This window comes from Lichenostomus cassidix, chromosome 2 (assembly GCF_008360975.1).
Source record: "Lichenostomus cassidix isolate B80296 chromosome 2, HeHo_3.0, whole genome shotgun sequence".
NCBI lineage: Eukaryota > Metazoa > Chordata > Aves > Passeriformes > Meliphagidae > Lichenostomus > Lichenostomus cassidix.
In genome coordinates, this window is record NC_139482.1 from 115,000,522 (window position 1) to 115,026,901 (window position 26,380).

General features: G+C 47.5%; 1 protein-coding gene across 6 annotated transcripts in view; it reads left to right on the forward strand.

Annotated features, from left to right (window-relative positions):
• The first annotated feature begins 14,938 nt into the window (after window positions 1–14,938).
• The window catches only part of CHD7 (chromodomain helicase DNA binding protein 7), a 131,407-nt gene continuing 119,965 nt past the window's right edge, over window positions 14,939–26,380 (forward strand). For 4 of the 6 annotated variants that reach the window (XM_085052902.1, XM_085052906.1, XM_085052907.1 and 1 more), the window contains exon 1: window positions 15,528–15,978. The gene's annotated coding sequence lies outside the window, so the exon portion shown is untranslated. Of the gene's footprint in view, window positions 15,285–15,527; window positions 15,979–18,111; window positions 18,216–26,380 lie in introns of those variants that run through there. The other 2 variants (XM_085052903.1, XM_085052904.1) reach the window with 2 other exon arrangements.

The following is a 26,380-nucleotide window of genomic DNA, read 5'->3' on the forward strand; positions in this document are numbered from 1 at the left end:
AAACAGACTCTTGGCAAACATGGAAAACCAATTACACCATATTACCCTATTCCCCTTCCAATAAAGGAGGGGCGAAGCTAAAAGTTTATTCTTTGCTTAGCAGCTGGAGGGGGGAGATGGGGGAAGTGTTGCTGCTTTAGCACTGGCTTGAGGAAAGAGATTGTTGCTGTAGCAAGCTTACTGCAGGCATTCCAAGCTGGAGAAGGCAAATGCAACGTGCTCCACAGTCAGTTATACTCCAGCCTAAAAAAGCACAGTTACAAGAGTGCTGAGTGAAGAAATGGCTACTCCGTACCATCGGGTTTACTGTTCTCTTAAATATAGTTTAAAAACTTGTGTTTGGTTGCAAATCTCTGTGTCATGGTGATAGGTATTTGACTTGATAAATAAAATGGAGCATATATCTGATACTTAGACATGGGATTTAACTACAACATCCCATGGCTCTGTGGCATAGAGATGAAATTAAGTGTAGGAAAAGCCTACTTCAAAGTTTACTTAGAAGTCTGCACATCCATTTTTATTCCTATCCCAAATTACAGTTTTTTTAAAATTGTCCGTGGCAGCATGAATGTAGATGAAATCAGTATGTTTGGAGTTTCCCCCCTCATAGCATAGTTATGATTTTTAAAATTCCTTTGTTAAAGAGTCAGAGATATAAATGTTTATATTGGGCAGACTCTTGTTGATGCTTGGGTCTATGGTACATTTGCTGTAAATTTCAGCAGGATCTAATTATCCTTTCTTGAGTGAAGCCCAGTTCCATTACTTTTCCTAGATTTAGACATAAAATACTGGGAGGCAGAAAAATCCTAAAGTGTGAGGACAGTTCAGAAGAGACCAAGGTACTGAGCTAACAATTGTCAATTTAACATTGTCTGGGTTAAAGCAGTCAAGTGAACACTGTGTGTTCTGATTATGGCATGGGAAAACATTTTCAGACACAGGAAATGTCTGAAAGAATGTGACTTTAAAAACAGTTAGATAGCAAGGATACTTGGGAAGACAGAAATCCATGGGATTGCTTGCTGTCTCCCAAGATGAGGCAGGGAGATGCTGCCAGTTTAAGAGGCATTGCCTAGCACCTGAGCACTGACACCCACACCTGGGCAGGTGTTGCTGCTACGAGGATTGTAGCACTGGACCAGCTGTGAGGAAGGCACTTTTAAATTTGGACACTGTTGCCGGGTGCACATTGATGGCATTAAGACCAGAGCTGAGGCAGTGTCCAGAATTTGTAGGACACGTGTGAATGGTTTTTAGGAGGAGGGATGGGTACAGAGACAGCGACAGAGAACATGGGGCAAATTTACTTGTCAACTGTTGGCTCAAAAATAACCCTGAATCAATGTACAACACCTGTCTGTGATTGTTGTATACAAATGCAGCAAAGCTTTGTTTTGAATGTATTTAGAAATAGATTTAACCTTATAGGGGTTTTTAATGCCATTTTAATTTCTGAGGGTGCCTGGACCTTGGCTTGCTGGTTGGTTTCATGTCTAAAGTGCTTAAGAGAGAGAATATCAGAACACAAAAGAATTCCTGTGTCTGGTGTCCTTGAGAGTCACTCTAGCCACTTCTAAGCAAAACATGACTGACTGACCTAAGCTAACTGGTCACCGATGAAGGTCTATCAGCCATCAGTGGTGCACAAAAATCCAGCAGAAGGGCTCTGCTGATCCTCCTAGCCCAGTGGTGTTCAGCTTTCATCTCAGAAGTAAAACATTCCTGCACAGAGACAAAAACGTTTGTGGCATCTCCTGTAGTTACTGCTTATGAAGCAGAAATTAAGTTTGTGAACTCATGTGCAATATTGTAGTTCTGTCTGGGTAGTTTTTCTAAAAAGCCACATAACCAGAGAAAAAGGCATCCTTTTGTGCAGGACTGACCACTGCACATCCTAAAATAAGTACTTTGGCTTTTCTCTGGATTCCTATCCAAGTCCAATTCTATTTTCTTTCCAGTTGACTTCTCTTCCTGCTTGTTACTTCTCCCACCTTTTGCTTTCCTTCTTGGAGTTTGGGTGTCTGTTTAAGGGAAATGATTCAAGAAAAGGAGCAGCATTCCCTATTCTTCTGGAAGATCTGTATTAACTATCACTGGTAAAACAAAACAAAACACTTCTATCTACTTTGGATGAAGCGATGATTGCTTGTAACAAATGACACTATGTAAACTTAGAGACAGTTGGTTACAGACCCACCTATTTAACTGCTAAATCCCAGTTCCTGGATCATCCACCAGCAGCAGAAGGCTTCAGAACGATCACAGAAAAAAAATGCAGTTGCCTATTAGTCTTTTTGCCAAGCACCTTCTGAATGGTGGGATTTTGTTTGGTTTGGGCTTTATTTTGAAGGTGTGTGTAACTTCATCCTGGCTTTCCAGTTTAATTCAATTGCTATGCAAGACAAAAAGCAGCTTTCCTTCAATGAACTCTGAAATTCTAAAGTTGTGGGGTTGTCGTTGCTCAACCACTCGAAAAGAGGATCCAGTAGAGGAGAAGCTGCTACTGAAACTGCTGCTTTGCGAGCCAAGAAATCGGCTTGCTTTCTGCAGGAAGGAGGAGACGGCTCATTATCTGAGTGCTGGGAGCCAGTGTGTTGGAGAGTCTCCTCTTCCTGCTCCACAAGGACTGAGGCGTCTCTGAGGTAAGCAAAGCAGCAATGCGATACTCCCTAGGCTTATCAACCACTATCAGCTGGATCTCCTGTTTGCTCCAGACTCCACCTTGGCTTGGAAAGTGCTTGTAATTCCATGAGGTAATTCTTCCTCCCAGCGCTGTGGCTTGTTACCACGACCATGTGCTCCTAGCGCGAGCCAGGACAGAAAACGAAAAAAGCCTGCCCCGACATCCCTGCGCCGTAAACTTCCTCTTTCTCCATCCTGCCGGGGAAGGCTGTTGCGCTTCGCCCGCTTTGGCAGCGGTCGGTCCGGCCGGGAGGGCGGGCAAAGCAGCGCTGGCCGCGCAGAGCCATCGCCCTCCCGCCGCCCAGCTGCCCCGGCCCCGGGGGCTGTCGCTCCCCGGCCACCCCACCGCCGGCTTAGCCACAGGTGCGAGGTAACACCTGCTCGGTTGGCACCGGGGCCGGTATAAACCTGCGTTATTTTGATTAAGCTCGGATTGATTAGGAACAGGTCCCGGCCAACATACCATAAACACCTATTAAACCGAAATAAATACGTCTACAGGGGGCTTAGCTTAAACGGGTGCAGCTTTGCCTGCACGTGGGGCGCGGAGGTGGCGGCGGGCACCGCACACGGCGGCCCCACGGAGCGCCGCCCCGACGGGTCTCGGCACACGGCCCCGGTGCGGTGACCGATGGCGGTGACCGATGGCGGTGACCGATGGCGGCGGGCGGGCGCCGCCGGGGCAGGAAAGCCCGTCCGGGCTGACGTCGCTGCTGTGCGGGGCTGGCCGCGCTGTCGCCGCGGGAGGGGGCGGGACGGGGTTCCCCGCGGGAGGCGGGTGAGAGCCGTGCCGTGCCGGTGGCTCTCTCGGAGCGCTGTCCCGGGGGACGGTGTTGATCCGTCGCCACGGCAACCTCGGACCCGCGGGGGGAGGGGGCGCAGGTAGCGGGCGGCGGTGGCGGTGGCGGTGGCGGTGGCGGTGGCGGTGGCGGTGGCGGGGTCGCTGCCGCCATCCCTGCGGGGCTCCCCGCCGGCACCAGCTGCTCTCTCTTCCCTGCGAGGGGTCGCGCCTCGGGCCCGCTCCCCATCCCGGCCGGGGTCCTGAGGCGGTGTCCCGGGGCTCCCGGCCAGTCCCTGGGGACACGGAACGGCGGCGGGAGGGGCGGGGTGCGAGGCTGTGCGAGCGGAGCTCCTCGAGAGGCGTGCGAGGGCACGGTGCTCCTGCCCGGCTGTGGCCCGGGGTCAGAGCCGCGGAGCAGAGGGACCTTTCACAGGAGCTATGCCGTCCTGGAGCGGGAGCGCGCACAGGCGCGGGGAGCGCGCCCCGCCCCGCGGCCAGGGACGCGGGATGCGCGGGGTCCCGTTCCCGGCAAGAACAATGGCCGTGCGGAAGCCAGGCCGCTTCTCCAGCCCACCCCGGGCTTCCCCCGGGATGCCTTTGCCTGCTCGACCTCCGCCCTTGCAGACGGCCGCGTCCTGCCCTGCTTGTGGGACTGCACGGAGGCGTGCGAGGGCTGACTGCTTCAGGAAAATCATTCCCTGCGACCAGGGAATGGGGTTTTGTGGTCACTCCAAGGGCAGTCGGCCCTCCCTGACCCTGCAGAATCTGCCTGGAGCGCGTCCCCGACTTACTCCTCTGCCCCAGCTCCAGCTGGAGCGCTGCTGACCCGTGTGTTGTGGTACCGAGCCTGCTCTGGGGCTGGCTAATTCCTGTAAACACAGAACATAGCTGTTCTGCGTCGAGAAATAACAGGAAAACTGATGGGTTTAACTTTTTTCACTGCATGTTGTTATTTATAGTGCTATCTCCAAAATAATTTCAGCTTTTATGTTAAGTTACTGCAGTGGAGGAAGAACTACTCCTTTCACTTTATTTTTGTACTTGGCAAAATGAAGGTGAGAAAAGAATCGATGAAGGTAAATATTTTGATCTTTAAGTGACTAGACAATAGAACTTTTATGTCTGTAAATTCTTTTCACAACACGGGCAACAAATTGATATTTTTACCATCACCTGTTTTACTTGCAAATGCAGCGCAAATCTCTCTGGATTGTGCACCCCTCTGCATTCCTTCTGTATGGACACTGACTTTAATTTTAATATAAGTTAGACTGGCTCCATGTAGAGTCAATGGAAATTCCTTATAAAGTCAACTCTTCCTTAACTAAAGTCTTCCGTGTATGATTCAGTACTAAATGTGATGCTTAGACAGCAAAGTTTCATCTTTCAAAGGCAAAACAGCGTTTGGGTGTTTTTCTCTAAATCTTATAACTCAAAAAATACCTAAAAGTTGGCAGTGGGCACAGCTGGTATTTACCTGAACAAATGCTTCAGTTTTAATTTGCTTTTTGGACAGGTAGAGTACACCAGAGGCATACCTGGATATTTGGCCCTTCTGAACATCAGGAGGCAGATAACTAAACTGTAAATGCCCAGAGAAACCATTTCAGTGCTCACAGATGAACACCTCTTGTTTTTTGACCTCCTGACATCCCTAGTTTAGGTGGGTTTAAATAAATGGAGAAACATATAATATGCAATGCATGCTTTTAGGGACATACTAATAGGAAGAACACGCTGAAATACTATTTAATAGAAGGACAAGCAGCATCTGAAAAGCACATAAGCCTAATTGATTCCAGACACAACTGGCCTGGATTTTGTTTCCTCTTATTTCAACTTTCTGACCTTGTAAAAATTATCTTGATTGTGTTATACTAAAACAAGGCCATGATCTTGCAAAAACTACCACGTGTGCTGTTGCTGAGAAGTGCCCAGTAAAGCACTGCATGCAGAACAAATGCTGACAGAGTTAGGCCCCAGCACTGCCTTGTTTGTTTTCCCTTGCTTATATCTAATCATGGTGAAGCAATAGTCTTGCTTCTGCTGAAAGCTGGATCTGGGTTTTCATTTTTAAAGGAGATGAAAAACGTGTAGTAAAACTTACGATTTGTGGTGAATGATAGGTTTTAAATTCTTAGAGCAGTTTAAGCTACTGGGATTTTATGGCATTTAGACTCAGGGATAGAACAGGGAGGGTTTAAAAACATGTATTGCCTGTAATTTTTTTCAGTTGTGTGTGCGTGTGTGTGGTGGTATCTCTGTTTTTCAGAAGATTGTTTCTAGGGATTGGTAGGAGGGTTGAAGGACTTACTGGCTTTGATGATAACCCGTAAGTACTGTTGTGCCTTCATATAAGCATGCGCGAACGACCTAGGACAGCAGAGTGTTCAACGTGCTGCTGTCTTTGGCACTGGAGAACTTCTAATAATATTTTCTGCTTGAAAAAATCCAAGGCCTGGGTACACTGATCCTTTTATTACAATAACTGCTGATGCTCCTTCTATTTGGAAATCTGTGTCTTGCTAGCCTTAAATCTCTGTGGAGAGTAGTGACAAAAAAGGTCTTTCCAGCATATTGAACTGATGATCCCTCTCCTTATTTCTCTGAAGGCTCTCCTTTTTGTTTTTTTCAGGATCAAGAATAAACTCTGTATTTGGGCCTTTGTCAGGAAGGCTCCCATGGGGCAATCCTTGTAAGCACTGGGATTGCCTGTTTAGTAGCAGGGAGACTTATAAAAAGCAACTCCAGGTGGAAGTGGCCCTTTTCCTGCTCCTCCCTTCATCCTGCTGCAATTCCCTTTCATCCAAGCCCTAGAACTGCCTGCCGTTCAGACTAAGGTACAAAACTAGGAGAGTTGTGCTCCCTTGACTGAGATATTAGAATATCTGCCTTTACTTATGTTAATTTGGTAAAGTTCTGGGGAGTTTTGTTGTATATAATGTACTGCATAAACTTCTGGTGGTCGTACAACAGCAAATATAACTCAAAAAGCTAAGCCTACCTCTGAAGAAAGCGAGCAGCTTTTATGCATCATGAGACTTGGTTTCCAAGAATTTGGCATCAATATGACTGCCATCACATTTGGCCTTTTTGTAGCTACCACGTCAACATTTCTTATTTCCCAACAGATTGCAAGGTGGACATGGTGTATGGTATGTTACTTATTAAATAAAAAACCCTGAGAGCATGTACAGCGTTCTGACTCAAAAGTCATGTTGGTAACCTGCTACACCAAAGACGAATGTCAGTGCCAGCACTGCATCTGTTATCTTTATCTTTTAACAACTACTTTACAGCTTTTCTGTTAAGTTACAGACCAGCTCCAGGTAAAAAGCTGCTGCCTTGAAAGCCGTGATACAATCTGTGTGCTCAGTGCAAAAAATTTGGCATGTTCTGGCTTGTGTTTTTTAAGAGAGAAAACAATTGGTGCATTGCTGCTGAGCTGTGCTGTTCTGTGCAGCACTGCCGAAGTGGGCAGTCCATGGAGTGTGACCTGTGGCATTACAGATGTGCCTCATGTCCCCTCCCTTCTCAGCCACCACACCGTGAAGACACAAGGTCTTCCTGCCTTAACTGAAACAAGCAGGTTCTGTTCATCTGCCCTGAGTGTACAAGCAAATATAATGATTGTGTAAGTAGCTTGTAATACCCAAAGCATAAACAAACTTGTGCACAGGAGAGGTGAGTTTCTGGCAAGTTTTCAAGGGAGTTCCCTCAGTGCTGCAGAGCCAAGGTGTTCCTCTTTAAGGATAAGACAAATTTTAGATATTTACTCAAGACAGAAACAGAAAATGTGCAGAATGGCAGGATACAAATTGAGGTGCTGTCTGATGGTGGTGCTGGTGGTGTTTTTAACAGTGACCCGTGGCTCCAGATTTATTTCTTCATGTTTGGCACATCAGAGAACACCTCTGCTTTCAAATCACGTCAGCATGAGTGATGAGTATGCAGCACCTCGTGGAATCAGATCTTACATGTCTCCTATGAAGTGTAAGCATGAAGTGAGGTATTCCTTTATCTGTGAGTTGGTATTGCCAGAGCACATTTTGTTTTAAGGTTCAATTAATGGTGTATTCTATTAAATACTTAGATGATTAGAAGTTGTTTTTACAGTGAAGGTGGTGAAGTACTGGAACAAGTTGCCCACAGAGGTGGTCAGTGCCCCATCCCTGGAAACATTCAAGGTCAGGTTGGAAGGGACTCTGAGCAATCTGACCGAGTTGAAGATGACACTACAGGGTGGTTGGACCAGATGGCTCTTAAAGGTCCCTTCCAAGCCAAACTATTCATTGGTTCTATGATCAAACTCCACCTAGCCAGTCAGTTGTTTCTCTTCTTGCAGTGAAGTGCTCCACAAAGGATACATGTTTGACTGGACTGTGAGGAACTGTGAAGATCATACAAGTAAGTTGAAGTCCTTATATGTTTGCTGAATGTATCTTACACTTTTTAAGTGTCCAAGTACCCACAATAACTAATAATTAATAAGTGTGAATTTTTGCATTCATCTTTTCCTCTGAATTGTGCTGTTTCCATAACAGAATATTGATTCGTATTTAGATTTTTGGCCCTTTAAGTGTTTTGTGTCTGTGAGATGAAGACCACAGCTGGCACCTTCTCCACTCTGTCACAGAAAAATTTTCCATAAGCTTTAAACTTAACTATGTATGAGACTGTTTTCTCAACTTAACCATGTATAAGACTGTTCTCTCAGAGCTGGGTCTGAAATAGTGAAAGGAACAATTTACTTTACTTTTTTCTCTATATAAATGTACAGTGATTTTATTTATGTCTCTATATCCTGAAAGCAAATTTTCCATGCATGCCCTTCTGGAGAGAGAAAGGACAAGACAGAGAAGGAAAGAGACAGAAGAGATGTTGCAAATTACTCTGCTGTAAGGCACCAGGATAGTACTGTGATAAATCCAATGTGAGAAAAGACAAAAAATAATCTGGACTGATGTAATGCAGAGCACTTTTATGAAATGTCTCAATTGCACCAGGATGGGAGGACAGTCACCACTGGAGATGATCAGTACAGAAATCAAAATGAACTTCATATGTGCAAAAGAAAAAAAAAAAATCATTTTCATGGAGAAGTCAGGGTAGATGGTTATAGGGAGTTTGTAGAGCATCACTAACAAAATAGCAGTGGACGATGCAGTGCTCCTGTGAAATGCTCTCTTAGGATTTATCAATAGGTGGCATATGTAAGTCATCAAGAACGATGTGAAGATGACTCCACCAAGTGCCAGTAAGGCCCCAGCTGCCGCGTTGCCTTTGGTTTCACAGTCTGTGCTGAAAAATGAAGTACAGGATAGGGTGAGAGAGCAAATAAGAGATGTAGAAAGGAAATGGTGAAGGAAGGAAAGAAATTGAGCCTTAAAAATAATTTTTGGAGGCAATCAGATAAATTTTCCAATGTGTAAAAGGTTAGAAGAGGTTTGATCAATTTTTTTTGAATGCTGGTGAAATACCAGAACAAGCTACTTAGGAAGTTTGGGTCTCTGCTTTGCAGAGGGTTTCTAAGAACAGGTTAGACAAACATCTGTTGGGGATTGTCTGGGGCTACTTTATCCTATCTTTGTGTGGCCAGGGGGGACCAGATGGTCTCTTCAGATCCCTCTCAGCCCCCTTCCTACAAGTTTACCAAGTGGGGAGGGGAGCGGACCTGAGTTTAATGAGAAAACAGTATCATCCTATTAGTTGATCCTCTTTCAGAATAGAAGAATCAGAGAGAAACCACATTTAACTTAACTATACAAGTAAATGGAGTTTTTGATTGTTGTGGACTTGAAATTTTATGAAGCATTTAGAAAAACAAATAGATGGTTATAGAAAAAAAGTTATTAAAAATGTTATAAAACTGAACAATTTTAAGTGCCTCATTTTCTCAAGGAACCTAAGTAGGAAAAATAGTTTATAAGTATTTTTCAAGGACAGTTCATAAGTATCTTTCAAGGATATTATAAATTTGTGTTTGGCCATGGGTTTTACATTGCTTCCCATTTCACAGCAAGCAACGATAACATCCGTAGTTATATCAGACTGTATCCGAGCATGCCACACCTAGGTGCTCCTTGCATGTGCAAACCCAGGAAATAACTGTGAGAGATCACTCTTGCTCCTCAGTCCACAGAAGGAGGAAGTTATTCAGTTCCTGCTCTGAAAAATCTGTCTGGAAGGACAGCCGAATGGAAATGTGAAAGTCAGTGCCTTGCCTCCTCGGCAGGTGAACTCTGTGACTGCGGCGGCGTTTCCTCCCTCCCTCCCTCCCTCCCTCCCTGCCTGTGCGTTGGGAAGTTCCAGTGAAATATAGCTGCTGTGGAAAGTCCTGTTCACGGCGAGGAGACGTGACCTCTCAGCGAGTCAGATCCAATTTTACAGGCGGCTCTGAGTCAGGGTGGAGCCCGAGCACTGAACTTTGTATTTAAGAAGGAAGTGAAGTTGGTGGCAGCCCGTGTTGCTAAGCAGAGGAGTTGCCGTATATTTCTGTCAGCTGATACTTTCGGTGGGGGTGTGACTTCATTCTTAGATATGATGCCTTCCATTTATCAAGGACAAAGGTCAGAAATTGCCAGCTCTGTGAGACCTGTGTCTCTCCATATAAGAAGAGGCACGTTCTGCTGAGCCGTCAAAGATGGAAATGGGAGTCCTTAATGCTGCTCCTGCACGGTGGAAACAAAACCGACCGTGAAGCTGTCAGTTCATGTCACAGTCCCAGAGCAAACATCCTCACAAGCGGGGATGATGTGGAGTAGGTCAGTTCTGCGGCATTGCTCCATTTTTGTAAGAACTCACTACTGTTCCTGATTAAAAATATGGCCTGGTCTTGTCTCCAGTAGTAGTGGGAACCAGGGGCCTGCAGTGAGCAGTTGGGCACTGGCCTGGTAAGTCAGAATTTAGATGGAAGGCCAAGTGATCCTGCCTTGTAGCCAGCAAACTAAGTGGTGAGTCTGTCTGGGAGGGACAGCGAGTTGTTTGTCACCTCTGTGCCGCGGGCACTTGGGTGGGTGCTGCCTTCCAGCTGCCCAGACTGTCACAGCTAAGTGGCAGTACCTGGGCAGCATTTTGGAGACATTGAGGGGGACAGTGAAGGTAGGCTGGGGGCAGCTGCCTACAAGTGTGTGTGCACCCACCCCCACCCACAGTGAGGAGTCACAGTGTGCTGTGCCAGATGGCATTTTCACCTATTCCCCCCTAAAAGTCTTTGGTTACATCCTTAAGTTAGCCTTGAGGGAGCTATATGTTGTTATGTGAGAGATACTGCTGTATCAGAGCACTTCCACATAAAAGAATAAGTTTTGGGAGCAGTATTTTCTTGTTGTTGGATTCCCGAGGAATGCTGATATCCCTCAGAGAGCTTTGCCCCTGTGAGGCCTGGCAGGTGAGTGGCATGTGGGCAAGAGCTGCTGGAGCTCGCTGCCCCTCTGCTTTTCTGGTTCAGTTCCTCAGTTAAGGAGTTCCCTGCCACAGAAGTGGCTGTTTGGGCCAGTTCCAGCCTTTGTCACTCTGACTGGCTTGAGTTTCAAAAAAAAAAAAAAAATCAACCCACACAAGTGTCTACCCTGGCTTGCCCTCTGTTCCCTTAGCTTGCTGGTGCCACAGGGTGGCTCCTTGTAGCACTTATATTTCCAGCACTTTTAGCTCTTCAGCTGAAGTCAGTAAAGTTGTTCTTTCTGATACGAGTCTGTTGCTTCCTGGTACTTACCAAAATCCACGTGCTCTTGGTATTTCAGCATGCTGTGGGTTGGTGAACAATTTCTTCTGAAAAAAGAATATTGTTTTCCTTCAGATTGTGGAATATCATTATCATCTGTGCCCTGTTGGTCACTACACACTCTCAGTCTCATGAGCTTCCATTGCTGCGTAAATTTCGAGAAACTTTGAGTAAAACTTTCACTTGTGAAAGAAAAAGAAACCGTTTGACTTTTTCACTTCATTTGACTGAAACAGTGTTCAGAGATTAATAAAATGTGTGTGTCAGGGTTGTGTGATTTTGGAGCCACTTCCCAGCAACCATGGGACAAAACATGGTGTGTTTGGTGGTCTGAGGCTCTGAAATGGCATCCCGAATGCTGAGCCAGAAGTGCTCAGAAGGCAGTCACTCTAAGTACAAGCTTGGGCTCACTGTAGAGATGGTTTCACATCTCTCCTTGCATGTACAAAAGTAAAAGCAAGGCTGTGAGAGGAGAAGTTGTTGAGCTTCGGGTACATCTGTACAGAATTTCCTCAGGAGCTGCAACTTCCTTCACCAAAGCAAAAAAGCTTTTTAGAAGAAGCCACCTGGAGGGCATGGCACCAGCACAAGCACTTTCTGTCGGAACTGATGCATGGTTTGGACCGTCACAGTGCTGAGCAGGTGAGGAACCAGATGTGCTTAACAGCGCTGTTCTCCAGAGGGGTGGGCTGCTCTGAGCTCTCTGTGCACAGCCCTCAGCAGCTCTCCAACGAGCTCAGTACCTGGACTGGGTTGTCAGGAATGAGGCACAGACTGCTTGGCCCTTGTAGCCTGAAGGCCTCCCTGTGCACAGCTTGTTTGGGGACTAACGACTTGTGAGGTGTCATCTGCTGCCTGTGGAAGTGACAATGTCTAGATCTTAAGATCACATTTCGCTGTACCTGGATGTTAAAACAGATGCTGGTTCTTCAAAGTCTACTGAATAAGTAACCTGCCTTTGTATTTTCATGTGATGCTAAATCATTTGCATTTTGTAATTCTGATATTTAAAAAACAGGTTTAAATGCCACCTGGTAATCTCAGCGCTGTACTTTTTACTGAGTACATTAACTTATCTCTGCACAACTGTGCCTGTAATACACAGTCGCTTGCTTAGCTTGGTACAAACTATCCCCACCTTGTGAGTTTACCTGGTTAGGTAGAGTGTAGCAATTCGTTGGGGTTTTGTTGGTACACATACCCTTGCTCTGCAACTGCTGTTGAAATTCTCAGCCATTAATGCAAATTCTTTCTAATCTGTGAGCCAAATGGCTGCCTACATCAGATGGATTACTTCTTCCCAACAGCACACAAAGGGTTGGGTGGCTGGCTACAAGTGAATTTTCATCCCTGTCATCTCTTGGGTATTTTAATAAGCTGTTACCAATAAGGTTAATCACGAAGATGCCATTTTGCTGTTTCCTCACTCTCCTGTGAAGCTGCCTTGTTGGTAACTCATGAAGTTACAGCTTTCTCTTTGGCTGAAGCATGAGTTAAAGTTTCAAAGATTTTTCCTCCATAGCAGCTGTGCAATGATGTATTTTGTCCATGTCTGGTACTACCATCGGGTGGACCTGTGTGTGAATTTGTGCCACACCTTGACGGTGTCACACCTTGGAGTGGTGAAACTGCTGCAGCACTTTTCCTTACTCCCCATTTCCTGTTGTCGAGGAGTTAGAGAGCGGCTGTAATTCCCCCCCTTCTGTGAAAGTTCTATTTGCAGATTCTGTTTCTTCTAATGTTGGAAAGCACTGGGAGATTCCCTGCACATTTTTATGACCCAAGTAGCAAGCCAGTTGATTCCATAGGCCACGGCCTGAGGATGATTTATGGGACCCAAGGAGCTGGTTCTGTGCCTTCTGCAAGACACATGCAGTAGGGACTAGGGCTTTTTTTCCCCGTGGAACAAACATTTAACTGAGTTCCTATCCACGTCCCCCCTCACTGCTTCTGCCATACTAATATACCTCTTTTGTTAAAGAAGTGCAGCATTTCTCTGGTTTTCTTACCCTGTTCACCGTGATATGCTTTGAACACTTTTCATGCTCGGCAGCTTTGCGATCTGATTTCTGCTCAACAAGAAACTGAAACAACTTCTAGAGGGAGCACTGAGGCTGCTGGCAGTTGGTCTCAGAATGAGTTTCTCGTGCCTCTAAATCTTGGAGAACTTAAATCTTTGAAAGCAAGGGGAGTTCCAGGCAGGCTTACGCTACACTAGGGTGTTTGGCTGTCGGAATAGGGGTGCACTTAAATGATACACGCAAAAAACCAGACTTGGGGTGTTTCTAGGCTGTTTTCTCTCTGGTCTGTAAACATACTGCAAGAGAAAACTGAAACTTTAGTTATATTTAGTTTAGTTACATTTAGTAACTTTTTGTTATTTTGTTGTGTTTTTTTCCCACAAAGTAAAGCAATGCAAATTAAACATAGAACCATGGTAAACTGGGCAAATTTAGCGAAGGTATATTTGGGGCATGTGCCGCTTCAAAGTGTTTGTTCTTTCAAATACTATTTCCCCTTGCTATTTTTAACTTCATGGAAGACCTTGGCGAAGAACAGGGAGTGTATTCTACTGCACCATCATGTGCTATCAGCTTTTCACCGTGTTTTTCAGCTGAATGCTTGGGACAGCAACACCTCCCCGGCTGCTGGGCCCTTTCTGGGTGATTGCATGGGGCTACATGCATGGGAAGTGGTGGTGGTGCCTCTCCAACCGCAAACTGTCCCTTCTCCCAAAAGGTGCTTTCCCCCTAAGCCCAAGGGAGACTGAGTAGGCCAGACATGAATGACACAATGTGGAAGAGTGTTATACTTCCTCTGGAGAAGCCTGAAATATTTTTGCAGCTGTAGTGACCCTCGTGGCTGCAGAATCAACATGGACACCTGGACTGAGGGAGCCAACGACTCAAGAAGCACGAGAAGCTTTTGATATTCACGTTGTCTGGATCTGGCCCCCAGCTAACTGTGTGTTAAAAGAGCGTAGAGGAAAAGCTGTGTGAGATTCTATGAGGACAGGATGCCTTCTCTCTTTCCCACGGGAGAGATATGAGTGGGGGTGCAGCAAACAGCCCCCTAAAAGGAGCGGCAGGAGCTGGAGGGGGAGGGTGTCCCTGCTCAGGAGCGCATGACTTTGTTTTTCCTTCTCCAACCTGCCACAAACAATGATGGTAAAAAGTTATCTCGTCAAATGACTCGCTGAAAATTCCTGTAATGCCGAGTATCTTTACACTGGGTTTACGCTTTAATCTCTTTATACTTTTAAGACGCTTATTTAGTTTCCAGAGCAGTGCGGGGAGGACCGCTAAGCGCGCTACTGGTAATCACTTTTGGGTGGGATTTGTCTAATTTACTTACGGAACGAGTTTGTTTCGGTTTGTATCACGAATTCGAACGCGTCGCTCGCACACACGCAGCGGCACGGCCGGTGCGGTGCGGTGCGGTGCGGTGCGGTGCGGTGCGGTGCGGTGCGGTGCGGTGCGGTGCCGGGGAGCGCGGCCCCGCCGGGACGGGGGCGCTGCCGCGGGCGGGCGGGCGGGAGGGCAGCGCTTAATGGCCGCTTCCCTTTGAAAGCCCGACCCGCTCGGGACAAAGTCCACCCTAAACCGCGATCTCGGGCGATCCTACGCCTGCCCAGCCCCACCCCGCCTCGGTGGCCGGGATGAGAGAGGCGGGCGGGGGTGCGGTGCCCGCTGCCCGGTCGGGGGCAGGGGCAGAGGCCGGGGCGGGCGACGGGGGGCCGAGCAGCCTCCCGGGACGCCTCTCGGTTTCGTTTCGCCGCCGCGGTTGGGAAGTTTGAAGCGCGGCAGTGACACAGTGACACCTCACACGGCACACACCCCCCGGGCTTCACCGGGAGTTTCCCGGGACGGGACGCGCCAGGGCGGGCGGGCGTGGCGCTGACCCCGCGGTGCGGAGCGGAGAGGTGCGGAGCAGCCCCCCCTCGGCCCGGTCAGCGCCGGGCGGAGCGGAGCGGAGCGGAGCGGCGGGGGAGAGCACGGAAGACGCCGTGCCCCGCCGTGCCCCGCGGCAGCGCTCCCTCGGCCGCCGGGCGGAGGAGCCCCGGCGGGGCGCTGGCGGGCCGCGCGCAGGCAGGTTAGTGACCCCCGTCCCTCCCCCGCCCGGAGCGGGGGGGTTTCCTATTTTTTTTTTCTCTCTCCTCTTTTTTTTTTTCCTTTTTCCCCCTTCTCTCCTCGTTGCATAAATTATGCCGGGCGGGGCGGTGACGTCGCGGGGGGCGGGGCGCGCGGCGGCGCTCGCCCCCGGGGAGGGGGCGGTGTCGGGGGCGCGCCTTGTGGCGGCGGAGGGAGGGAGGAAGGGAGGCGGCGGGGGCGGGCGGGCGCAGGGGGCGGCAGCCGCCTGGCTGGCTGGTGTCGCGCTCGGCTCGGCTCCGGCGGGCGCGCTCGCTCGCTCGGGAACTATCGGATTAAACTTGAATCGAGTGAAATTACACAAAGGAGCGAAGCGGAGCCGGCGGAGACCCCGAAACTACCCGAGACCCGCGCTGACCCTTCCTCTCCCTCCCCTCCCTTCCACCCCTCCTTCGCCTGCCCGCCCCGGTCAGGGATCCCCCTCCTCCCCTCTTAGCCCAGCCCCGGTGCGAGCGAGCAACTCCGTGCGTGTGTGTTGTGTGCGTGTGTGTTGTGTGAGAGACCCGCACCCCGCCTCGCCCCCCCGGCCGGCGGCACCAACTCCGGAGCGTGTCCCCTCCTCCTCCCCGGCCCTTCGGTGGAGGGCAGCGAGGGAGCGAGCGGGGGACACCGGTCCCCGACGGCCACGCACCGGCCCGGTGAGTGACCCCGCACCTCGCTGGGCGCGGAGGGAGGGAGGGAGGGCGGGCGCCGGCCATGGAGCAGGGGACCCGCGGCAGGTCTCTGTCCCCGGCGGAGCGGAGCGGCGCGGCGCGGGGGTGCTCGCTGCCGGCGGCCGTCCGGGGGGGGTGGGGGATGCTGAGCCCTGCCGCGGCTCCGGGCGAGGCGGGGCGGGGGGGGTGTGTGTGCTGGGGGGGGGCTGTCTCAGCGGGGCACTTCCCCGGGTGTAAATGGCTTTTTGTTGTGCTGCGGCCGGCCGGCCGGCCGCCTGCCTCGCCTCGGGGGAGGGGAGGGCACGGGGGAGCCAGAGCGCCGGCGCCCCTTCCCCTTCCCTTCTTCTCCCCCCTGTTCTCCCTCCATCGCTCCTCTACGCAAGTTTGGAGGGTGACTAAAAATCCGGGAAAAGTTGAGCGAAACTGCGCGGCGGGGGCGGCGGGGCCCAGCGCCGGCCGGGATGGCCGCGGGAGCGCTTCCCCCGCTGACCACGCTGACGGCTCCCGGCGGCCGCGGCGGCACAACAAGCGCTAACAAAGTGAGGGCGCTTCCCTGCCGCGCACGGCCCGGCCCGGCTCGGCCCGGCACCGCCCCGCTCCCCGCTCCGCGCCGGCACATGGGTCGCCGGGGCCGGGGCCGGGCCGCAGCGGGGGCACCCCCAGCGGAGGCCGGGCGGTGGGTGGCGGCGGGCGGCAGGAAGGCGGGCGGGGAGGGAGGAGAAGGAGGAGGAGGAGGGAGGCGGGAGCACGAGGTGCCGCTCCGGCCGCCAGTGCGCGCGGCGGGGGGATCGTCCTGCCCCGGCGGCACCGGGAGGGGGCAGGGGGCGGCCGGCGCTCCCCGGCGGCCGGAGAAGAAAGGGGAGCGGGGGAAAGAGGGAGGGGACGGGAAGGGAAGGGAGAACGCTACCCGAGACAGCCGGAGCGGTGCCGGCGGACGCCGCATAATAGGGGCTTCACCCCGCCGGGCACCTTCGCTCCGCCGGCGCGGGGCCGGGGCAGGCGGGAGGCGCTGCCGCCGCCGCGCACATGGGGTCGGGGCCGGGGCGCTCCCCTCGCCGCGCTCCCCCCCGCCCCGTTCCGGGCCATTTTGAGGGTGAGCGGAAAAAGGTGGTTTGAGGCCAAAGCGGTCAGGGCGCGGAGCGAGGCGGGGGGGGTCCGGCCGCGCTCGGTCCGCGGGGCGCGGTGGGGAGCGGAGCAGAGCGGAGCGGAGCGGGGCCGGCGGCGGGCGCTGCGTGCGGGGCGGTGGGGAGCGGGCAGCGCCTGTGCGTGTGCGCGGGTGTGTGTGAGAGAGCGGTGGCGGGGGGAGGGGGGCAGGGTTGTTAGTGAGTCTCAGGGAGAAGGCGCTGCAGGCAATGAGCAGCCATCATTACGTTGCCTTCATTTATCCCGGTAGCGCTAAATCAGGGGACGCGCTCCCACGCCGGGGGAGCCCCTCCGGGCGCGCCCCGCGCCGCCGGGCCGGTCTTCGCGGGTGGGTGTCCGGGGGGGCGGGTCGGGGTGCCGGGGAAGGGGGTGGCCGTGGGGCACGGGCTGGAAATGGAGCCAGTTTCCCTGGCTCCCCCCGACAGCCCGCTCACGCCCGGGTTTAAAGTAGTTGTTTTTTAAACAGACAATGGACAAAAGGAAAGTAGCGATGGATGCCCGGGAGCTCCCTGTCCGCTGCGGGGCCGCGCGGCGCCGCGCAACTCTCCCGCACTTACCCACTTTCTGCCTTTGTTTTCGTTTGGGAAGGGGCCGAGCATGCCTCCCCACAACAGAAAAGGGCGATTTTTTTCATTTGTGAGAAGGCTTTTTTTTAAATTTTTTTTTTTAATTTATTTTTTTTTTAATTTACCCTGCCACTTGGGCTTCCGCGGATGTTTGGCTTGGGGAATATCAGAATAATCTCGGTGCGATAAGTTTGTTCCTGTGTCCATGTTCGTCTCGATTTTTACTCTCATCAAAGCAGATCACGGGCAGTGTTTATCCTGGAAGATGGCTTTCGGGAGAATGTGTTAGCCTTTATTTTTTTTTTTTTCTCCTTCCCTTTTCCTTTTTTCTTTTCTCGTGTTATACGGGACTAGCGGAGGTACAAACAAGCAAGTTGAACAAAAAATGTTTCTGTTCATTTCCTCACAGATCATCCATTCTAACGACGGCAAAAAAATCTTAATGACTATGACCTTAGCAGCATGGGTAGCTGATTTATCCCAATTATAAATCCCGTTAGTTTGCGGTAATGTGTGAGTATCAATATATAATTCATATTAAAAAGCATGATCCGTATTTTTTTTTTAATTTTTTTGGCAAAAGTTGAAATCCATCATTTTCCAATGAGAGTGCTGCATCTGTCGCTTGGAGTGTTTTTGTCTCGCTGTTGCACAACAGAGGCTCTCCAGTCTTTAACCTAAAATGGCAGCTTTAATTTGACTGGGGCCCATTCATTGACAATGATAATAAAAAGGCTGAAAGCTAAATGTAGCTGGATGCTTGGGGCACGTATGCAGAACACTTTCCTCTCCATTGCTGGGTGCTGCTAAGAGAGGAACTTTGAAGCTCTCTAGTTTCCACCGTGAAAGTTTCCAACACTTTTTTCCTCAAAAAAATAAAAAGAAAAAAAAATCACATTGCTTGGCATAGACCACATTTTAGATGTCCGGGTTGCTTACAAACTTAACGGTGAGCTGATAGTTAGAGAGAGCTCCTTTCAAGAGGTCTGCATTTACAACAGCAGCAGAAAAATTCTAGTAATCCCTTCTAAAATAAGATGCAGTCTGGGGGAAAATTAACCATTTGTTTCTGAGGTTTGTAACAGGTGATCAGAACAATTACATTCTGTATATTTTCCTAACTCTAGCTACTAAAAGTGGGGAGTGTTGCTGGTTTCTTCTTGTTTGGTGTTGTAAATGTGTTCAGGGTTTTGCAGAGATCCTTTTGATAGTGTACTGTTTTCCTCTAGGTTAAAACCACAGCTGCTTGGAAAAAGTAATTATTTTTGGTCTTACACATAATTTGAAGTTTGAAACAGTTTTTTACAAAACGAAATTTTTCCCACTTAAGTATTGGTGAATGCCACAGATTCACACATCTCCTTGTCCTGTCTTTTCTGTTAACCTGAACAGCTTATTTGCGATCTCTTCTGACCTTTTTTTTAGTAAGAAATTTATAAAGATCATTATAAAAGCTCTTGCCCAGGCTCTTAGAAGAGTATTAAATGCTCGTGATTTCAAGTTTAACTGAATTACTGGTTCACTGGTACTAATTGGATAATCATATTTGACCAAATATCTTACTAAATATTTAACAATGTGATGACATTTCTGCTATTGCTTGTAAATCCTGGTTAGGTTATTTAAACAGTGGAAAAAACCTCATATTTGAAACCCGAAATTATTTTATTGCCTCTTCAGTAATAAAGGAAAGTTTCGATCATAGGCAAGGATCACACAGTCCTTTTAGGGACATAACAGTTTCCAGGGATGTAGCATTGTAACAATATCAATAAAAATGAGGTATAGTGGAATACTCTCTGTTGCAATCAAAACTCTGTACAGTGATGGGAGATTTCAGCTGTGACCAATTCCTTTTGGATTTGGTTAATGCCGAAACCTGAAGAGTTGTATCCAAGGAGCACTGTAAAGGTTTCCCTGTCTGTGTAGAGCGGTCAGTTAACCTGAGTGTAGTTTTTTTTCCCCACGAGTTATTCCACGCTGTTTGGAAATGAAAAGCTGTCGATGAAGGTTCGCAGTATTTCTCGTTAACACTCAACTAATATGAGGACTTTTATAAGACGTAGAACGAGTTGTTTGCGAGTCAAGGTGGAAGAGGCCGATGGCGAAGCTGCAGACAGTGTGCTTGGAGAGGGGATGTGCTGCTCAGCCTGGGCTTGGCAGGGGTGGGTGGGTGTCCTGGTCTGCAGACTTGTCCTGCTCTGGCACACAGGGAGGCTCCGTGCCAGGTCTGTGCTCCACGGACGGTGACTCTGCAGGCAGGAGAACCTGCAGCATGAAGATGCAGCAAAACCTAAACAAAGCCAACCCAGGCATGATTCTCTGGAGAGGTGGAGGGCCTGAGCAATAGGGACTTCTCAGGTTTTCCAAGAGCTGCTGAAGTGCGGTGATGAGGCTGTGTTTTGCCATGTCTAAGGCATGCTATATAGCAGCTGGCTGTTTGGGGTTTGGTTTTGTTTGTAGCGTACAGTGTGATAGGTGAAAGTTGCTAAGGTGGGAGGAGGTGGAAGAAAGTAACCAGAAAGAAAGAGGGTGAAAATTAATGCAGGTGTTTCCTCGAATCTTGTGCCTTACCTCCATCGCTTATTTCCCACTCATTTTTACATTAATTTTCAGACTAAAAGCCTTTAGAATATGCTGGTTGGTATTTGCTCTTGTGAATCTGACATTATTCAAAGAAATTTGTGTGGCTAGCAAGGGTGCAGGCAACTGTGGTGACAAGTGGTGTGTGTGTGTGTGTCTGAAGGTCTTCCTTCCCCCAGTTCTCTTAAATCTCAACTTCCAAACCCTTATGTATTTGTCTGCTGTGAACAAATCACTAACTGCTCAGATTTATGAGCTGGTTAACTGGTGCCTATAAGTAACACGGGCGATACTTTTATGTTACTTTAATGTTCCCTGTATACATGAGAAAACTGCAAATTTTAGTAAATAATTAAACTGTCTTTCTGACAAATGAGTCTTTTGTGTGTAGGTGAGGCTTTAGACTTCACTTTTCCAACAGAAAAGTTATTGTATTAATTTACTACATCAGTTTAGCTTCATCATTAAGACAGACATTAACTCCATCGTTTTTCATCATTTATATTTCCATGAATAGCTTGTTTGCACAAATACAAACTGCTGGATTTTAATGGAAGAAAGTCTCAAGTACTATCTGTGATGTAGCAGTGATAAAAAGGCAAAGAGAAACTCCAACTATAATTTAATTTTTAGAACTCTTTCAGAGGAAGGAGTGAGATTCTACATTCTACAATACGCAGAAACATCCCATGTTTTTATTAGGGTTTAAACAAGATACTGAAACCTGATGGAAGTTTTCCTCCTGATTTCTTTCCAGCTGCACAATCTGACTAACTTTCAGTGATTTGTATCTTACCTAGATCAGCGGTCGTGGAAATACCACGTTGTAGTTGTACACTAAAAATCTTTCTCGGAAAATGAGGTTGGAAGGCATGATGCAAAAAATAAAAAGGAGGTTATGACCTAAAGGACACATTCCAAGAGCCCGAATATGACAACAAAGCTCTTAAGGGTATTCTTAAGTATATAAAAGCTGATTAGCTCTTAGCTTCCAACATTGTGACTTTTCGAAGATGTAAACATGCACCCAGAAGAAGCCAAGCCAAAACCAAGGATCTTTGTGCTGCCACCTGGGTTCTTCTCTGAATGCCACTCAATAGAGGTTTCTAAACATCCTGGTTGTTTTACTGTCTTTATGCTAAATACATCCTCCTTAAGAAAAGAAAAAAAAAAGGAGAAATACAACTTGATGTAAACATTTCCTTTTAAAAGTTGAAATTCAATAAAAGAGTGCTTAATATCAAATAAGCTACTATTACAATAAAACATCATAATACATGACTTTGAAAGCTTATTGGCATATGGGAACTAACCAGAAGCCCTTGCTGGCATGATGTAGGCTCACTTTGCTCTGTAGTGACCTATATAGCTATTTTGGGTGTGGTTTTGCTTGGCTTTCATGGGAGCTGAGCCGAACCTTCCTCTGACATAGACAGTTGGTGTGACGAGAGGGCCTTGAGGGGAATGGTGGGGAATAAATAACTTTGAGAATCAATTGTCTGGAAAAAGTCATTGCAGCCAAAATGTCTGCCCTCTTCCTAATGGTTCTGAGGGGAAAATAAAGTTTCACATATATGGTCCTGATTTTAGAGGTTATTCTGTTTAGGTTTCATTGAGCTTGTGGCTGGGGAGAGCAATGCAGCAACTTACCTGCCTGGGAGTAGCTGGCATATGGAGAATCCAATGCTGGATAGTTTTGGAAGCATTTTATTTGAATGTCCTTGAGCCACTTTTAAAGCTGTTCAGCTCAGCTTTCTGCTTACTGCTAGAACTTCAACAGGTAGCTGGCTTTAAAATTTCTTGGGGATTTTGAACGAAACTGACCTCCCCACAGATTATCTTGATTTCTCTCTACAATTCAAGTGTCACTTCTTAAAACATTTTGTGGAGTTATGAATCAGGTGTACAAAGTATGTTTCCTTCCGTGTAGCAAAAGCAGTCCTGCTCTGAAAACTAAACCTTTTATTTCTCTTTCCTGCCCACCCTACTCCCCTCCCCCCAGCTTTCCCATAGATTTTTTTCCTCTTCAGATTGTGCCTTTCCTGTTGGGTTTTTAATCTTTTTTCCAATTCATATTGCTCTCTGTTTGCTTAGTGGAGTTGTGTTTTCTTGCCAGCCCTAGATAATTAGGATATGTGGCAAAATAAACATGCATTTCAACTCCTAATAATTCTGCTTTCTACCCAAACTATGGAGGATGCTTAAGTTGATGTGGGAAGAGCTGGCTGGCTGCACCAAAGCCTGATGAAGTCTCATATTAGCCCCTGGATGCTGTGCTGGCAAGGGGATGGCCAGCAGCAGAGAGCCAGGGCAGGGGGGCTGCTGCAGTGTCCTGGCAGCTTTCCAAAGGTTCTTCATGCCCCTTTGAATAGGAAAGTCTTGTTGTTCCAAGTTTTGTTTTCATGAAAATGACATTTCACCATCTTTTAATGGTAAATACTTAGAGCTATAATGGTTTCTCTTGCTCTGTGCACTGAGTAGTTGTGAGTGGGGAGGGTCTAGTCTCATGATAATTTTGAAATAGGCATAGCCGTTGTGGGCTATCCCTTGCCAAGCAGAGAAATTTGGGGTGTGGGGAGGAGCTCCTGGGGGGATTGTGATGTTTCTGAAAGAAATAGGGAAGCTTGGGAGACCAGGAACTATATGACCAGTGGTAAAGCAGATCAGAACATGGAGCAAGGCCAAGGAAGACTTTAATAAAGGCACTTTTGTCCTTGATCTTAAAATAGGAAGCCTGTGGATTTATTTACAGGGTAAACAGGATTTGTTAAATGGGTAGTCACTAGGTGCGAAGGAATACCGGTCATTCTTTGGGAGAGAATACAGGCAAAAACTAACTAAAGCTGAACTGAAAGCTGGAATTTTAGAAGTTTAGACATTGGTAATAGGACAAAACACAGAGAAAGTCTTCAGCAAAGAAAGCACTGAGGTAGGTAGTGCTGTTCTGGGAGAAATGTGAAACATAATAAAAACTGAGAAACTTGGTTCAAGTCTTTTGTATTAACTTGGATGAACTAGTAAGTGGGAAGTCCGAGTTGATGACAACTTACAAGGAAATATTCTTTGCTTCAAAGAGGATCCATCAATGTAGCTGTTGAGATTGAAATCCAAAGCTGAAATGCTACTTGGTAAAGTGTCTTGCAGGAAAGTGCGTGTCAGTCTACTGTAGAGAATGGCAGTTTAGTGTTTCTTCAAGTAGAAGATTAACAGCCACAAAGGCAATACAACTGACTTGGTTTTTTAATGCTCGATAGAAGGAGGATTGAGGGAAGGTGGGTAATGATGAGGCTAACAGATGTTCAAAAATCACTCTGATAAGGCTGAGATAAAACTGCACGAAGGTGAGAGACTGGTAAATTTCAAGGATGCATCTTAATTAGTTGTTTAGGATATAAAAAATGTTTTCAAAATCTTACCTGTTCCTGGACAGGAGAGCCTAGCTGAAGTCTGGAAATCAGGCATCCCAACTATCTTCCTGCTTGTAGGTCTGTATTTGAATGTGTATTGTTTTCTCACGTGGGATAAGAAATACTGAAACAACCATAACTGCAGTTACTGGCTTGAAATGCGATCTAAGAATATGATTTTATTTTTTGTCTCAACTGTCTGGCATATATCTAGGCAAGTCCTGTGGATTTTTGAGAATGTGCTCTGGTTTGTGCTGCTCCTGGACTAGAGTAGCTGCTTGTTGGATTTGGTGGTTTATTGAAAAGCAAAAAGTGGGCAGATCATCATCTACAGCTCTTGGTTTGAGAGGTACCTGGAAGTATGTTGCTAGTTCCTGGAAAGATCAGGCAGGCTTCACAGGGCGCTGTAGTCCTGTCAGGATGGCATAAAGGAAGGCCCTCTGACGTAGTAGCTTTTGCCTGTGTGAGTTCAGAGATTCCTTTAAACTCTGATGAGGGGCTCTCAGTAAGAGTGTAATTCTTGCCTCGAGTTGTTTTAACCGTGGAGAATTAAACTGTGAGTTTATAGTGAGCAATTTAATATCTCTCTTGATTTAGGAAGGAATCATTCAGAAAGTGAGTTAAATAGGAATTTCTGGACTGCCTCAGGAGGTAAGTCTGGGAGAGACCTGCTAAGTAATTCAGTTTATTTATCAGTACCATTGTGAGGTGTCTGCTGTGCTTTGCATTCACTCAGCTCTGTAAGTGGGGTACAGCCTCACTCATCTTTACTTTAATCATCACTCTTTCATTGGGGGGAAGTGAATAAGCAGGCTTCAGCTTCACTTCCTCCCACTTTCTGGATTGATCTCTACATAGGTACATAGTCATTTTCATTTTTGCTTCTTGTTTTTTCTACAGAAGTAAGTGAAACATGCTTCTTTAATTCTGTTGTAATCTTTACAGAGGTTACTGAAAAAGATTTGCCTCAGTTTCACCTGCATTCCTCCTTACTACAGTTTTGCAGTATTCCCCAGCCCGTGCTGTCTTCCCTCACAGAAGTGACTCTTACTGAACATACCTTTATAGTTTAAACAGGATTTGAACCTTGTGGCAGCTATGCAGAAGGAAGAGGTTGTTTTGTAGAAATGGCACGGCTGTTGGAAGAATCAGCTTGTTACAGGCAGCACTAGAACAGAAACATGTCTTACAACTTGGGTCTGAAAATTGTTGTAATAAGAAGCAGTCTTAGAAGTCGAGCATGTTAGATGTTGCACTGAAACTACTGGAAAAAAAAAAAAAAAGAAGGAAAAATGGAAGGGGGGTGTTTGTGTGGCTTTTCACTTACCATGGCTAGAATTAGAAAAGTGCTGTGGTTACAGTGACTGAATTCTTGAATGGCAAGTTCTCAGGGAAGTAAGTTAGGAAGTCACACCCCCCTGCTGCCCCCTGCCCAAATCATGACTACTTAATTTTGTGGGGTTAAAAAATAAAACCTTGGCTACAGAAAAGATGACAGGTGAAAGATATTGCTTTCATAGCTCTTCTCATAAGAAATTTCCATAACATAGTTATTTAAAAGATTAATCTTCTTGATCTCTTTCTCCACCTTTCTCTGTCTCCTCTCTCAAAGGAAACTAGGATGCTTGCCTTTCTGCCTGCCTCTCTGGATGAAGGATAGACAACCTTTGGCTTGTCACTGGTTCACATGTGACTTCCTTGCTGAGATTGTCTCATGACCAGTGGCACAACTGGACTGTGCAGTGTGGGGCTGGTTGGGCAATGCACATTTTGGCTGTCTGAGGAACTGGACTAGGAGGGGTTCTTAGAGGTGGATATTAGTGTCAGCTGGGATGCAGTCTGTGTGCCCAATCATATCCCCTGGTGGGGCTTCTGGGCTCTGCTGCTGTCTTCCTTTGTGTGCCTCAGTGTCACATGGAGATTGGTGGTGTGTTTTGTGGCTGTCCAACATTAAGATTTTTGGCAGGAAGCTGGTAGGATCAGGAACACCGAAAATCCCTTCTCTAATTTGACAACGTGAGATGATGGTGGTGTTTTGGGGCAGGGTGCTTTTTCTCTTCAGCATACACTGAAAGCAGCTGTTTCTGTGTCGAGGAGCCTCCAGGTAGGCAATGAATTTTGACTAGAAAGATCGATTCAATGTGGCTGTGGGAATGATACATTTGATACACCTTGACTTCTCTCCTCTGGAGTGAAACAGTACATCCGCAGTAGGCAGTCCATCACATAAGGAGGCAGTTTGATCCATGGCCAGAAATCACTGGGCAGAACACCTGAGGACTAGGCATCTGTAGCACCTGCTTCTACCTTGTTGGCTTGACTGCCTCTCTCTTTTGAGGTACTTTCTCTAAGGCATGTAAGCCTTCCCCTGGTAGGTTTACTTTGGATACTGATGACCAACTTTCTTGCTCTTTTCTGGTTATTGGAAATACTTTTTTCTCCATCATAATTGAGATTGGTGGTTATGCTCCCAGAGTTGTTTGGGGTTATTTTTTTTGTGGGTTTTTTTGGTGGTTTGTTGTTCTTTGGCTTGGGTTTTTTTTTGTTTTGTTTGTTTGTTTTTTTAAATTAAAAAACAAAAAAAACCAAGCCCCTGAAAACTAGGGTGAAATGTGCCAAGCTTTCTTTACCCTCCTTTTCTGGGGTATCCTTATCTTGATATTCTATTTGTGAGAACTTTTTCTTCTG